Below are 15849 nucleotides of genomic sequence, written 5' to 3'. Positions count from 1 at the left end.
CACAGCCCACATAGTATATAGCACAGTCCACGCAATATATAGCACAGCCATGTAGTATATAACACAGCCCACATAGTATATAGCACAGCTCACGCAGTATATAACACAGTCCACGCAGTATGTAATACAGCCCACGTAGTATATAGCACAGCCCACGCAGTATATGGCACAGCCCACGCAGTATATAACACAGCCCACATAGTATATAGCACAGCCACGTAGTATATAGCACAGCCCACACAGTATATAACACAGCCCACATAGTATATTGCACAGCGACATAGTATAAAACACAGCCCACATTGTATATAACACAGCCCACATAGTATATAACACAGCCCACGTAGTATATAGCAATGTAGGCACCATATCCCTGTTAAAAAAAGAATTAAAATGAAAAATACTTATATACTCTCCTTTCAGCGGCCCCGGGATCCAGCCCAGGCCTTTAGCAATGCTTCGTTCCCAGTAATGCCTTGCGGCAATAACCCGTGATGATGTAGCGGTCTCGCAAGACCGCTACGTCCTCTGGGCTAATTCATGTCACCTGTTTTATTATTATTATGACTAAAAATACAGGTGACAAATGTAAGGAGTCTGGAAGACAGAGACTGGCTTAATTTAGTAAAAAAGATTTTTTACGTTGTACCCATCAAACCATTATAAGAGATCTAATAGTTAATACACTTTTTATTATATCCCAGTGAAATCCACCATATTTTTCTGTCTTCCTCCTGTTGGTTTATCTCATACACAATCTGCAATATCTATGTAGTGAACCTGGACAGTTCCCAGAACCTTGATCCTTTCAACATGAAAGTAAATTCAGTCTGCAGTCGACTTTTATTTGTATCTTTTTCCTTTATTCAGATGTCGGTGTTTTTTCACATATGCAAAAAAACTGTATGAGTGTCATTAGTGTTTTGGATCCAAGTTTCATCAGTGTTTGCTTAGTGTCAGCTTGTCAGTAACTGATTGCGCGTCCTCCAATACACGATCAGTTAAAATCTGTTGCTGTGCAGCAAATTCCTCCCGTAAGGCAACAGTTTACAGCCACCAGCCAATCACAGGCCGGCAGCTGACATCACCACTCCCATTGCCGGGTGATGTTACTGTCATACGCCAGAATGACGCTGCCCGCCACATCTGAATCGGAGAGGAGGACACCGCTGGAGCTCAGCTAAGTAAGGAAAAACTTTTTGTAAAACTGCAGTATGGGGAATATTATACCGGTATCAAGGTGTATTACACTACTAGGGGGGTGGGGGGAGGGAGGGAAAGGGGCTGCATTATACTATGGGGTGCATTATACTATGGGGGTGCATTATACTGTATTACTATAAGGGTACATTATACTACTATGGGGGTACATTACACTACTATGGGGGTACATTATACTACTATGGGGGTGGATTATACTACTATGGGGGTGCATTATACTACTATGGGGGTGCATTTTACATTGGGGGTACATTTTAGTACTATAGGATGCATTACACTGCGATGGAGTTGCAATATACCATGGGGAGCATTATACTGCTATGGTGCTGCATTATACTATGTGGTGCATTATACTGCTACTGTATGTGGGTGTATTATACTGCTATGGGGTGCATTTTACTGTTGTAGGGGTACATTATGCTGCAGTGGAGTGCATTATGCTGCTATGGGGGTGCATTATACTGCTATGGGGCTTCATTATACTATGGGGTGCATTATACTGCTATGGGGGGCATTATACTGCTATGGGGCTGCATTATATTATGGGGTGCATTATACTGCTATGGGAGTGCATTATACTGCGATGGGACTGCATTATGCTGCAATGGGCCTGCATTATACTGCTATGGAGGTGCGTTATACCACAATGGGGGTGTATTATACTGCAATAGGGGGGAATTATACCACTATGGGGCTGCATTATACTATTATTGGGTGCATTATAATACTATAGGGCTGCATTATACTACTATGGGGGTGCATTATACCACTATGGGGTTCATTATACCACTATGGTTTGCATGATACTATGGGGCTCCATTATACCGCTATGGGCAGCACGGTGGCTCAGTGGATAGCACTGCAGCCTTGCAGCGCTGGGGTCCTGGGTTCGAATCCCACCCAGGACAACATCTGCAAAGAGTTTGTATGTTCTCTCTGTGTTTGCGTGGGTTTCCTCCGGGCACTCCGGTTTCCTCCCACATTCCAAAGACATACTGATAGGGATTCTAGATTGTGAGCCTCATTGGGGACAGCGATGATAATGTGTGCAAATTGTAAAGCGCTGCGGAATATGTTAGCGCTATATAAAAATAAAGATTATTATTATTATTATGTGGGTGCATTATTCTGCTATGTGGGTGCATTATACTATATATGACTATGGTGTACATTATACTACTATGTGGGTGCATTATACTATATATGACTATAGGGTACATTATACTACTATGGGGCTGCATTATACTGCTATATATGACTATGGGGTATATTATACTATTATGGATGACTATGGGGGCAATATAGAGAGACATTGGGAAAGCATGGAGACACATGAGGCAGAATGGGAGGCCACGTGGGGTCCAGAATAGGAGGATGTGTGGGGTCCAGAATGTGGGATATTATTACTGTAGGGGCTAATTAAAGGATATTATTTTTGAGGATACTGTTTTCAGTGGGGGGAGGAGAGGTGCTGTTGCTGTGCAGGGCGACACAGTTGCTTTTTTCTTCATCTGGTGTTGTATAGAGGTTGGGGAAAAAATGGGAATGTGCTCTAGATAACTGTTATTTTCTGCAGAGATGAGTTCTGTCTTGAAGAAATGATGGTGGTGTGCGCTGGATAAAGATGAAAAGAAAAGATGAAGGACTTAAACTAGAGACATCAACGGGGAGTCAGTGTTCTACCTGTACACTAACACTATACACTGTATACTGCATACAGAGCTCCTGTGTATAATTTCAACGGTGATCACTGTATATTGCCTCTACACCGACACTGTATATGAAGTACAGATCTCCTGTGTAAAATGGCACTTATGGTGTAATATATTAGTGTTGTGCTTTTTTTTAATTAATGATCAGTATTGTAGTATTCAGTCACTATTTTGTGGTAATATGTGATCTGGTCATGCTGTTGTGGTATTTGTTCCTTGTATGTGCTATGATTTGGTCACTATGTGGTGGTAATATGTGATCTGGTCATGGTGTGGCTGTATTTGTTGCTTGTATGTGCTATTATTCGGTCACTGTTGTGGTAATATGTGGTCTGGACATGGTGTGGTGGTATTTGTTCCTTGTATGTAGTATTATTCGGCCACTATGTGGTGGTAATTTGTAGTCTGGTCATGGTGTGGTGGTTTTCGTTCATTGTATGTGCTATTATTTAATCACTATATGGTGGTAATATGTGGTTTGGTAATGGTTCAGCGGAATTTGTTTCTTGTTTGTGATATTATTGGTCATTTTAAAAATTTAAAAATAAATAAAAATATACTGAAATTGTATTGGATATATAAACAGATGTTTAGTAAATTACAATAGAGTAGAGCCCGGCCAAAAGAGTCTACCTTGCATGGTGGCAGATAAAAAAATCATTTGGCCAAAACAAAAGCTGCTGGCTTTGTATGTGGTGATGGGAATTGTAAATGTGTGATTGGTGAGGATGTGGTGCAGAAGTGGAGTTTTTCCAAGAGAGGGCGGTGGGATTGTGGACGGTTTGAGGGGTGGAGAGCTGGGGTGGAGCCTGGGTGGACTCTCAAGGGGGCCCCGAAAAGTTTGCCAGTATGGGGCCACAAAATTCCTAGTGGCAGCCCTGATCACAGACAGTACGTGGATTAGACACCGATGCCATCAGTGTACTGTAATTTGCACAAATAGACTTGAATTGATACTTTACATCCATGATGATGGTTAAAATCAGACATGTCTTGATGATTTTTGCACGTACACACAGTCTGCAAAAACACAAACATATTAGTGATGAGCGAATATACCCGTTACTTGAGATTTCCCGAGCAGGCTCGGGTGTCCTCTGAGTATTTTTTAGTGCTCGAAGATTTAGTTTTCATCACCGCAGCTGAATGATTTACATCTCTTAGCCAGCTTGATTACATGTGGGGATTCCCTAGCTACCAGGCAACCCCCACATGTACTTATCCTGGCTAACTAAATCTCCTAGCACTAAAAAAATACTCGGAGGACACCCGAGCATGCTCGGAAATCTTGAGTAACGAGTATATTTGCTCATCATTTGCTAAAACATCTAAACAGCCCCATTCATTCTAATGTGTATTTGTTTGATCCGTTTACATCACAGATAGATCACGAATGTGAAAAACAGCCATCTGAATGAGGCCTCAATGTGCCCTTAGACGAGCCAACAATTGGTTAGCAAATCAGATGCCACAGCCTGGATAAATTTTGCTTATACTTGTTAGTAGAGTTAAGCGACTTTTACTTTTTTAGGATCGAGTCGGGTTTCGCGAAACCCGACTTTGTCAAAAGTCAGGTCGGGTGAAATCGGCCGATTATTTCAAAAAGTCGGGGGCCGACCGAAGCCACGAAACCCAATGCAAGTCAATGGGGAATCAAAGTCAGCAGTGAGTGGAGGACAGGAAAACATCTGAAGTGCCCATTTTAATGCCAAAAACATCAATTCTTATTTCTTAAGCTTGTCAATCTTAATTTACTTTATAATAATAGTTAGGCATTGAAAACAGGGGGTCATTTGGCTAAAGTTGTAGGGGGGGTAGGGCTGGCTCAAGATTTTCGTGGGCCCAGGAAACGCGGAATATGTCATGGTGGTGGAGCAGGGAGAGGTAAGTATTTCAACTTTGCAAGTGCTGTGATCCTGAGCAAGCAGGGGGGCCCCACTCATTGGCACTTGGCACTGGCACAGGGACCCTCATAGTACGGCGGTGTGTTTGACGGCGGGTGGCGCTTCCCACTGCCAGAGACACTTTTGCGTACTATGAGGGGCCCTGTGCCAGTGACCGTCGCCAACGAGTATGCCCCCCCACCTGATGAAGGAACCTGCACTTTCATCTGCACCTTTATCTTTGTCCCCGTGTAAGGTGGTAGGTATAGTATGCGGGAAGGGGAACCTGACTTTCAGCAGGGTCAGATTCAGGCTGTGTAGAGTGCAAGGGGAATGTAGTGGTCTGGGTCAATGTACCAGCAGACTCATCTAGCAGTGGCTGGGTAATGGGCAGGATGAGGAGGAAACACAGATATAGGCCCAAATAATAAAGTAGGCTAAATGCAGTTCAAAAATGGTAACAGGACTAAACAGGCGGCATAGCTTTGTTCAGTGGAGGACAACTGTAATGAGTGGCGCAGACACAGTTTGTAGGCCCAAAATAAAAAAGTTGGCTAAATGCAGTTCATAATTGGTAACAGGAATAAACAGGCTGCATAGCTAGGTACTGGGGTGGGATCCTCTGCTGAGTAGCAGACAGTGGTAGTAGGCGCAAAGTATTAACTGGTCTAATTGGAGGCCAGGGCCCCTATATATTTTAACTATCATCTATCATTTCAACAAATTTGTATTGGCAGTGCCATTGAAGGATTTAACAGCACAGACTACACAGTGGTGGAGCAGGGAGAGGTAAGTATTGCAAGTGGTAGAGCACTGTTCGAGCTGGGGGGGAACACTCTCTCGTGGGCGGCGGTACTGGCACAGGGCCCCTCATATTACGACGGTGTGTCTGACGTTGGTTGTGCACCACCACCATCAGAGACACTTCATTGTACTATGAAGGACCCTGTGCCAGTGCCGTTGCCCAAGAATGGGCCCACCCACCTGTCCAGGCAATCGGCACTCGCACGGGTGCTTGCGCCAGGTGGTGACCACGGCCCTGTGGGGGAGTCAGCCCATTTAGGGAGGTATAAAAATGGCCTATGGTGGACATTCAGCAGCTGCAAATGGCGGAATTGGAGAAGTCAGTAAGAGGAGGCCAAAAGCAAGACGTTTTTCAGGCAAGCTACGTGTCAGCAGGAGAAGGTGGGGCAAAATAATTTGAAATCCATGATTGGTTCATTTTAATGAAGGTTAGATCATCAACATTCTGGGTAGCCAGACGTGTCCTTTTTTCGGTCAGTATTGAACCAGCAGCACTGAAGACTCTTTCTGATAGCACACTAGCAGCTGGGCAAGTGAGCTCCTGTAGTGCATATTCTGCCAATTCAGGCCAGGTGTCTATTTTAGATGCCCAGTAATCAAAGGGGAATGACCTGTGAGGGAGAACATCGATAAATGAGGAAAAGTAGTTCATAACCATACTGGACAAATGCTGTCCCCTGTAACTTTGAATCGATGCAGTGGCAGAAAGTGGCTGGAAGATATATGAAAAAATACAAGGACTGCAGTACAATTTCAATCTCCCTACAATGATCTCAGGAAAAGTATGGCAGCAATAAAAAGGACTGCTGCACACAAAAGTGTGAACAAATAAACAAGATAACTGTGCAGAAAGGAGCAACAGGGTTTTTGCTTTTAAAAAAGCAGTTGGTTTGCACAGCAGCGTGCAAACAGCAATGCAGCTATCAGGGAGCCTTATAAGGCAGCCTAATAAGCTACAGAGCTGATGCACAAAAATCTAGCCTCCACTGTCCCTGCAAACAAATGGTGGTGTTGGACAGTGGAAATCGCTACAGCACAAGCAGTGTCGGGGCTTAATCTTCCCTCCCTAACTATATCCCTTCTTCTGATGAAGCTGCGGCAACCTCTCCCTATGCTACGACTGGCAGAAGTAAGATGGCGGTCGGCGTGCACGCCCCTTTATAACCCCTGTGATGCCGTAGAAAGCAAGCCAATCACTGTCATGCCCTTCTCCAAGATGGTGGGGACCGAGACCTATGTCATCACGCTGCCCACACTCTGGGTCCTCCTTCATTGGCTGAAAAATGGCGCTGAAAGCGTCATACGAAACGCGACTTTGGCGCAAAGATCGACGACCTCATGACTGATCCCACACTAGGAACGGGTCTGGTTTCATGAAACCCTACTTTGCCGAAAGTCGGCGATTTTTGAATTTGTCCGATCCGTTTCGCTCAACCCTAGTTGTTAGGGCTTGTGCACATGTGTTATGAAAGGCAATTCAGAATCACAATGGACATGAAGGTCAGAGCACATACAGTGAACTGACAATAACCCAAAATAATAGAACGAGCTCTGAGACGTGGGAACTCTGCAGACCGCAATCCCTAAGCCTATCAAACCACACTAAAGGTAGCCGTGGAGCGCTCCTGACCAGAACCTAGGCGCCTCGTCACAGCCTGAGAAACTAGCTAATCCTGAAGATAGAAAAATAAGCCTACCTTGCCTCAGAGAAATTCCCCAAAGGAAAAGGCAGCCCCCCACATATAATGACTGTGAGTAAGATGAAAACACAAACATAGAGATGAAACAGATTTAGCAAAGTGAGGCCCGACTAGCTGAACAGAACGAGGATAGGGAAGATAACTTTGCGGTCAGCACAAAAACCTATAAAAAACCACGCAGAGGGGACCAAAAAGACCCTCCGCACGACTAACGGTACGGAGGTGGTCCCTCTGCATCTCAGAGCTTCCAGCAGGCGAGAAAAACCAATAAAGCAAGCTGGACAGAAAAATAGCAACAAAATAACATAAGCAAAACTTAGCTTTGCAGACCAGCAGGCCACAGGAATGATCCAGGGAAAAAACAAGTCCCACACTGAAACATTGACAGGAAGCATAGATCAAAGCATCAGGTGGAGTTAAGTAGAGAAGAAGCTAATGAGCTCACCAGATCACCTGAGGGAGGAAACTCAGAAGCTGCAGTACCACTTTCCTCCACAAACGGAAGATCCCAGAGAGAATCAGCCGAAGTACCACTTGTGACCACAGGGGTGAACTCTGCCACAGAATTCACAACAGTACCCCCCCCTTGAGGAGGGGTCACCGAACCCTCACCAGAGCCCCCAGGCCGACCAGGATGAGCCACATGAAAGGCACGAACAAGATCGGGAGCATGGACATCAGAGGCAAAAACCCAGGAATTATCCTCCTGAGCATAACCCTTCCATTTAACCAGATACTGGAGTTTCCGTCTTGAAACACAAGAATCCAAAATCTTCTCCACAATATACTCCAATTCCCCCTCCACCAAAACCGGGGCAGGAGGCTCAAAAGATGGAACCATAGGTGCCACGTATCTCCGCAACAATGACCTATGGAATACGTTATGTATGGAAAAAGAATCTGGAAGGGTCAGACGAAAAGACACAGGATTAAGAACCTCAGAAATCCTATACGGACCAATAAAACGAGGTTTAAACTTAGGAGAGGAAACCTTCATAGGAATATGACGAGAAGATAACCAAACCAGATCCCCAACACGAAGTCGGGGACCCACACGGCGTCTGCGATTAGCGAAAAGTTGAGCCTTCTCCTGGGACAAGGTCAAATTGTCCACTACCTGAGTCCAAATCTGCTGCAACCTATCCACCACAGTATCCACACCAGGACAGTCCGAAGACTCAACCTGTCCAGAAGAGAAACGAGGATGGAACCCAGAATTGCAGAAAAACCGTGAAACCAAGGTAGCCGAGCTGGCCCGATTATTAAGGGCGAACTCAGCCAAAGGCAAAAAGGACACCCAGTCATCCTGATCAGCAGAAACAAAGCACCTCAGATATGTTTCCAAGGTCTGATTGGTTCGCTCGGTCTGGCCATTAGTCTGAGGATGGAAAGCCGAGGAAAAAGACAAGTGAATGCCCATCCTACCACAAAAGGCTCGCCAAAACCTCGAAACAAACTGGGAACCTCTGTCAGAAACAATATTCTCTGGAATGCCATGCAAACGAACCACATGCTGGAAGAACAAAGGCACCAAATCAGAGGAGGAATGCAATTTAGACAAGGGTACCAGATGAACCATCTTAGAAAAGCGATCACAGACCACCCAAATGACTGACATCTTTTGAGAAACGGGAAGGTCAGAAATAAAATCCATAGAGATATGTGTCCAAGGCCTCTTCGGGACCGGCAAGGGCAAAAGCAACCCACTGGCACGAGAACAGCAGGGCTTAGCCCGAGCACAAATCCCACAGGACTGCACAAAAGTACGCACATCCCGCGACAGAGAGGGCCACCAAAAGGATCTTGCCACTAACTCTCTGGTACCAAAGATTTCAGGATGACCAGCCAACACCGAACAATGAAGTTCAGAGATAACTCTATTCGTCCACCTATCAGGGACAAACAGTTTCTCCGCTGGGCAACGACGATCAGGTTTATTAGCCTGAAATTTTTGCAGCACCCGCCGCAAATCAGGGGAGATGGCAGACACAATTACTCCTTCCTTGAGGATACCCGCCGGCTCAGATAAACCCGGAGAGTCGGGTACAAAACTCCTAGACAGAGCATCCGCCTTCACATTTTTAGAGCCCGGAAGGTACGAAATCACAAAGTCAAAACGGGCAAAAAACAACGACCAACGAGCTTGTCTAGGATTCAAGCGCTTGGCAGACTCGAGATAAGTCAAGTTCTTATGATCAGTCAATACCACCACGCGATGCTTAGCTCCTTCAAGCCAATGACGCCACTCCTCGAATGCCCACTTCATGGCCAGCAACTCTCGGTTGCCCACATCATAATTACGCTCAGCAGGCGAAAACTTCCTGGAAAAGAAAGCGCATGGTTTCATCACTGAGCAACCAGAACCTCTCTGCGACAAAACAGCCCCTACTCCAATCTCAGAAGCATCAACCTCGACCTGGAACGGAAGAGAAACATCTGGTTGACACAACACAGGGGCAGAAGAAAAACGACGCTTCAACTCTTGAAAAGCTTCCACAGCAGCAGAAGACCAATTGACCACATCAGCACCCTTCTTGGTCAAATCAGTCAATGGTTTAGCAATACTAGAAAAATTGCAGATGAAGCGACGATAAAAATTAGCAAAGCCCAGGAACTTTTGCAGACTGTTCAGATATGTCGGCTGAGTCCAATCATGGATGGCTTGGACCTTAACAGGATCCATCTCGATAGTAGAAGGGGAAAAGATGAACCCCAAAAATGAAACCTTCTGCACACCAAAGAGACACTTTGATCCCTTCACAAACAAAGAATTAGCACGCAGGACCTGAAAAACCGTTCTGACCTGCTTCACATGAGACTCCCAATCATCCGAGAAGATCAAAATGTCATCCAAGTACACAATCAGGAATTTATCCAGGTACTCTCGGAAGATGTCATGCATAAAGGACTGAAACACTGATGGAGCATTGGCAAGTCCGAACGGCATCACGAGATACTCAAAATGACCCTCGGGCGTATTAAATGCAGTTTTCCATTCATCACCTTGCTTAATTCGCACCAGATTATACGCACCACGAAGATCTATCTTTGTGAACCAACTAGCCCCCTTAATCCGAGCAAACAGATCAGATAACAATGGCAAGGGGTACTGAAATTTAACCGTGATCTTATTAAGAAGGCGGTAATCTATACAAGGTCTCAGCGAACCATCCTTCTTGGCTACAAAAAAGAACCCTGCTCCTAATGGCGACGATGACGGGCGAATATGTCCCTTCTCCAGGGATTCCTTCACATAACTGCGCATAGCGGTGTGCTCAGGCATGGACAAATTAAACAATCGACCTTTTGGGAATTTACTACCAGGAATCAAATTGATAGCACAATCACAATCCCTATGCGGAGGTAGGGTATTGGACTTGGGCTCATCAAATACATCCCGGTAATCAGACAAGAACTCTGGGACCTCAGAAGGAGTGGATGACGAAATTGACAGAAATGGAACATCACCATGTACCCCCTGACAACCCCAGCTGGACACCGACATGGATTTCCAATCTAATACTGGATTATGGGCTTGTAGCCATGGCAACCCCAACACGACCACATCATGCAGATTATGCAACACCAGAAAGCGAATAACCTCCTGAAGTGCAGGAGCCATGCACATGGTCAGCTGGGTCCAGTATTGAGGCTTATTCTTGGCCAAAGGCGTTGCATCAATTCCTCTCAATGGAATAGGACACTGCAAGGGCTCCAAGAAAAACCCACAAAGCTTAGCATATTCCAAGTCCATCAAATTCAGGGCAGCGCCTGAATCCACAAATGCCATGACAGAATATGATGACAAAGAGCAGATCAAGGTAACGGACAGAAGAAATTTTGACTGTACAGTACCAATGGTGGCAGACCTAGCGAACCGCTTAGTGCGCTTAGGACAATCAGAGATAGCATGAGTGGAATCACCACAGTAGAAACACAGACCATTCAGACGTCTATGTTCTTGCCGTTCAACTCTGGTCAAGGTCCTATCACACTGCATAGGCTCAGGTTTAAGTTCAGGTAATACCGCCAAATGGTGCACAGGTTTATGCTCACGCAAGCGTCGACCAATCTGAATGGCCAAAGACATAGACTCATTCAAACCAGCAGGCATAGGAAATCCCACCATGACATCCTTAAGGGCTTCAGAGAGACCCTTTCTGAATATTGCTGCCAGCGCAGATTCATTCCATTGAGTGAGCACTGACCACTTTCTAAATTTCTGACAATATACCGCTATCTCATCCTGAGCCTGACAAAGAGCCAGCAAATTTTTTTCTGCCTGATCCACTGAATTAGGCTCATCGTACAGCAACCCAAGCGCCAGGAAAAACGCATCGATATTACTCAATGCAGGATCTCCTGACGCAAGAGAAAACGCCCAGTCCTGAGGGTCGCCGCGCAAAAAAGAAATGACGATCCTAACCTGTTGAATTGGGTCACCAGAAGAGCGAGGTTTCAAAGCCAGAAATAGTTTACAATTATTTTTGAAACTCAGAAATTTAGTTCTATCTCCAAAAAACAAATCTGGAATAGGAATTCTCGGTTCAAGCAAAGAATTCTGGACCACAAAATCTTGAATATTTTGAACTCTTGCCGTGAGCTGATCCACACATGAAGACAGACCTTTAATGTCCATTGCTACACCTGTGTCCTGAACCACCCAAATGTCTAGGGGAAAAAAAAGACAAAACACAGTGCAAAGGAAAAAAAAATGGTCTCAGAACTTCTTTTTTCCCTCTATTGAGAATCATTAGCACTTTTGGCTTCCTGTACTGTTATGAAAGGCAATTCAGAATCACAATGGACATGGAGGTCAGAGCACATACAGTGAACTGACAATAACCCAAAATAATAGAACGAGCTCTGAGACGTGGGAACTCTGCAGACCGCAATCCCTAAGCCTATCAAACCACACTAAAGGTAGCCGTGGAGCGCTCCTGACCAGAACCTAGGCGCCTCGTCACAGCCTGAGAAACTAGCTAATCCTGAAGATAGAAAAATAAGCCTACCTTGCCTCAGAGAAATTCCCCAAAGGAAAAGGCAGCCCCCCACATATAATGACTGTGAGTAAGATGAAAACACAAACATAGAGATGAAACAGATTTAGCAAAGTGAGGCCCGACTAGCTGAACAGAACGAAGATAGGGAAGATAACTTTGCAGTCAGCACAAAAACCTATAAAAAACCACGCAGAGGGGACCAAAAAGACCCTCCGCACCGACTAACGGTACGGAGGTGGTCCCTCTGCGTCTCAGAGCTTCCAGCAGGCGAGAAAAACCAATAAAGCAAGCTGGACAGAAAAATAGCAACAAAATAACATAAGCAAAACTTAGCTTTGCAGACCAGCAGGCCACAGGAATGATCCAGGGAAAAAACAAGTCCCACACTGAAACATTGACAGGAAGCATAGATCAAAGCATCAGGTGGAGTTAAGTAGAGAAGAAGCTAATGAGCTCACCAGATCACCTGAGGGAGGAAACTCAGAAGCTGCAGTACCACTTTCCTCCACAAACGGAAGATCCCAGAGAGAATCAGCCGAAGTACCACTTGTGACCACAGGAGTGAACTCTGCCACAGAATTCACAACACACATGGCCGTATTTTTGGTCCAAGTGCAATCTGACAAAATATCAGATTTCACTCTGACCAATATAATTCTATGGGCTCGTGCACATATCCTATTTTTCCCTCAAAAAGAGTCTGTCCATGGAAAAAATTGCATCGATTTGCATCAGATATTCGTATTGTACTTGGCCATGCAAGTTAATGAATCGGTGGAAAAAATGGAACCACACTCAGATGACATCTGTGGAGACACAACACTGTATCTTAATTAACTAGATGACTAGTTTTATCAACAATAGACTGTTATCTGCATGTTGACTTTTGAATTTATGTGTTAGTCAAGAAAACAGATTTTTGCTTGTGTAAGCCTGTAAATGGTAATATTCACATTTCATATAACATACTGTGCTCATATCCTTGATGATTAGTGATGTTTACTGATATGCTAATTATGCATTGTGATAGGCCAGATAATTTGAGACTTTGAAAACAGAGGAGGAAAAACTATGCAAGTAGATTAAATAATTAAGTAATGCCACTTGATCTCATCTCCATTCTTACCCTTTATGCCAATACTGAATGAAGGACACTTGTTAAGTATAAAAAGGGGTTACAAGCCTCAATATAGACTTACAGAGACAGAGAAAGCGAGGCAACCAGAGATTCGGCTAAGACATCCAAACATCCAGGGGATACTACAGGATTGCTGCCAATTCAGCATGGCTCCATTACGAGGGATACAGATCTATCATTCTACAGGAAACAACCTAGGGGTTTTTTTGCCCCTGGTTGGAAGAATACAGATCTGCTCCATTGACCTTCAGTGAACCATGGATATATTTGAAGAAAGACAGGATTGCGACCCGCCAGTCGCCTGGCTCAATGGAGATGTTCGGAGAAGCCAGGTTGTGACCCTCGAGTCAACTGGCCTTGTACTTCAATGGACTGTCATCTTGCTAAGTTTGTCGTTACCTCCTCTCTGTGCGTGGGGTAGCCAACCCTGGGATCTCTGAAATAATAACTGTTAGCAGAAGAGTGAGACTGTAATGTGCACCATCTTGGGGTATTTTGTTGGGACTGTTCTACTTGTTATCTGCCTGTTTTGTGGTTCAATAAAGCATTGCCACACTGTTTTACCCTCACCCTGTATTGTCTGATTAGCGTTATGCTCACGTTAAACGGAGAGTGGGCGTTCGGTGGGACGATCCCTTGTCCATGCGGTTTTGGCTAGCAGACTTGGGCACCCGCCGACTCCCGTATCTCCACAATATCCAAGTGCAGTCTAATTTTTCCAGACTAACAGAGTGGAAAAGTTGGAGACTCAGGTCACACTATGCTTATACTCCGATCAGAGTTTTGATCAGAGTCTGCTTCGCATAATTGACCCGACTCTCTCGGAGGGGAGGATATATGTGCCCCTAACTTTATGATGTTTAATCCATAATATAAATAATTTCCTGATATTTTCAGTCACAATAGATGTCAGTGTGAGCAGGTTGTGGGATGCAGTAACGGATCGGAGTCATAGCAAGGGTTAATGTGGGATTTATTTTATTAGAGGATACTCCTCGCAGGGAGAAAAGGGGATTAAATTAATTTGAGCAGTAAATGTTAACTTGGAATAAAACAGGTGCGGGGAATTTAAAGGGGAAGTTCAGTAATGTTACACTTATCAGTCCGACGGCATCAGAATCTGGAATCTGAGTTCAAGCAGTGGCACCAAGGCTTTGGCGCATAAAGGGTTCGGCGTTGTCCTGAGGAAGATGGCTCTCTGGTTCCTGGTGGCAGTGGTGAATCCTTGTCATCCTGATGGGGGTCTTGGTGGCGGCGGTGAATCCTTGTCGTCCTGATGGGGGTCCTGCCAGTGGCGGTGTATCCTCATTGTCCTGACGGGGGTCCTGGGTCCAGAAGACAGAGTAGAGGTACCATCACAGTCTCTAACTCTGCCAGATTATGATGTTACTCGGCAGATGCAAGCGGGTGTATCAGGAAACAGTTCATAGCAGGTCATCTGGCGTTCTTGTCTCAGCACCCACGCGTCTAAGTCCTGACACGGGACTTTTTCATTCACGATCTCCGGTGTCAGCGTATACTTCGCTAGTCTCTGTCTGCTGTCTCTGTTTGAGGATCTGAGACCCTTTAGGCTTGGGCCTTCTCCATCTCGTTGCACACTGATCAGAGCCCTGACTATGTCCTCCTGCGCGCTGCACATTCCCGCCAAGACTGCCCTGCTTCCGGCGCGCTGCAGCTTTTGTATAGATGTGCAAACACTGAGTGCAAAGGTCGGTCTGGGGTTTTAAGCTTTCCCCCGTGCAACTTGGGAGACAGCCCGACAGTTCCGGATCCACAACGGAAATGGTACGCCTGGTCCAGTTGTTCTCCTTACATTCCCTCTCTCTTTGTGCGCGCCAGTCCATGGGCGAGAGTTCTTGTAGGATGCATTGACATTCTTCTAGTCCTTGGACGATATGTTGCTAAACAAAATGGTCTTGCTCATATCGGTTAGGAGCTTTTCCTGCAGTCGAACGTTCAGAAAGTCGTAAACTAGTAGTCGCCGTTGAATCAAGTTGGGTAGATGAGTCCATTTGGACTGATGGGGGCGGGGACAGCCATTTCAGGAATCTCAGAAGCCTCAGGTATCTGCTCTTCTTCTTGACCTACTTGTGATGGTTCAAGACATTCTTCCTCTTCACAGTCGTAAGTGACTGAAGGAAGATCCTCAGGAGTACTGGGTTTCTTTTCTACTTTTTGTGCAGGGTCTCTTGACTTGCAGGGACGTAACATGTTTTGGTGCATGACACAAGTAGGGGCATTTTCTTCCCCTTCAGGTTGAACTTCATAGAAAAGTCCTTCAGAGTTGACTCGTTGTTTCACACGCTACGGTGTTTTCTCCCATTGGTACTCTAGTTTGTCTCTAGAACGTTTGTCTTGTAGTAACACCCGATCTCCAGCCTACAGAAC

This window comes from Ranitomeya imitator, chromosome 4 (genome assembly GCF_032444005.1).
Source record: "Ranitomeya imitator isolate aRanImi1 chromosome 4, aRanImi1.pri, whole genome shotgun sequence".
In the NCBI taxonomy this organism is placed as follows: domain Eukaryota; kingdom Metazoa; phylum Chordata; class Amphibia; order Anura; family Dendrobatidae; genus Ranitomeya; species Ranitomeya imitator.
The sequence above is the reverse complement of the archived record's forward strand: the minus strand, read 5'-3'. Positions refer to the sequence as shown.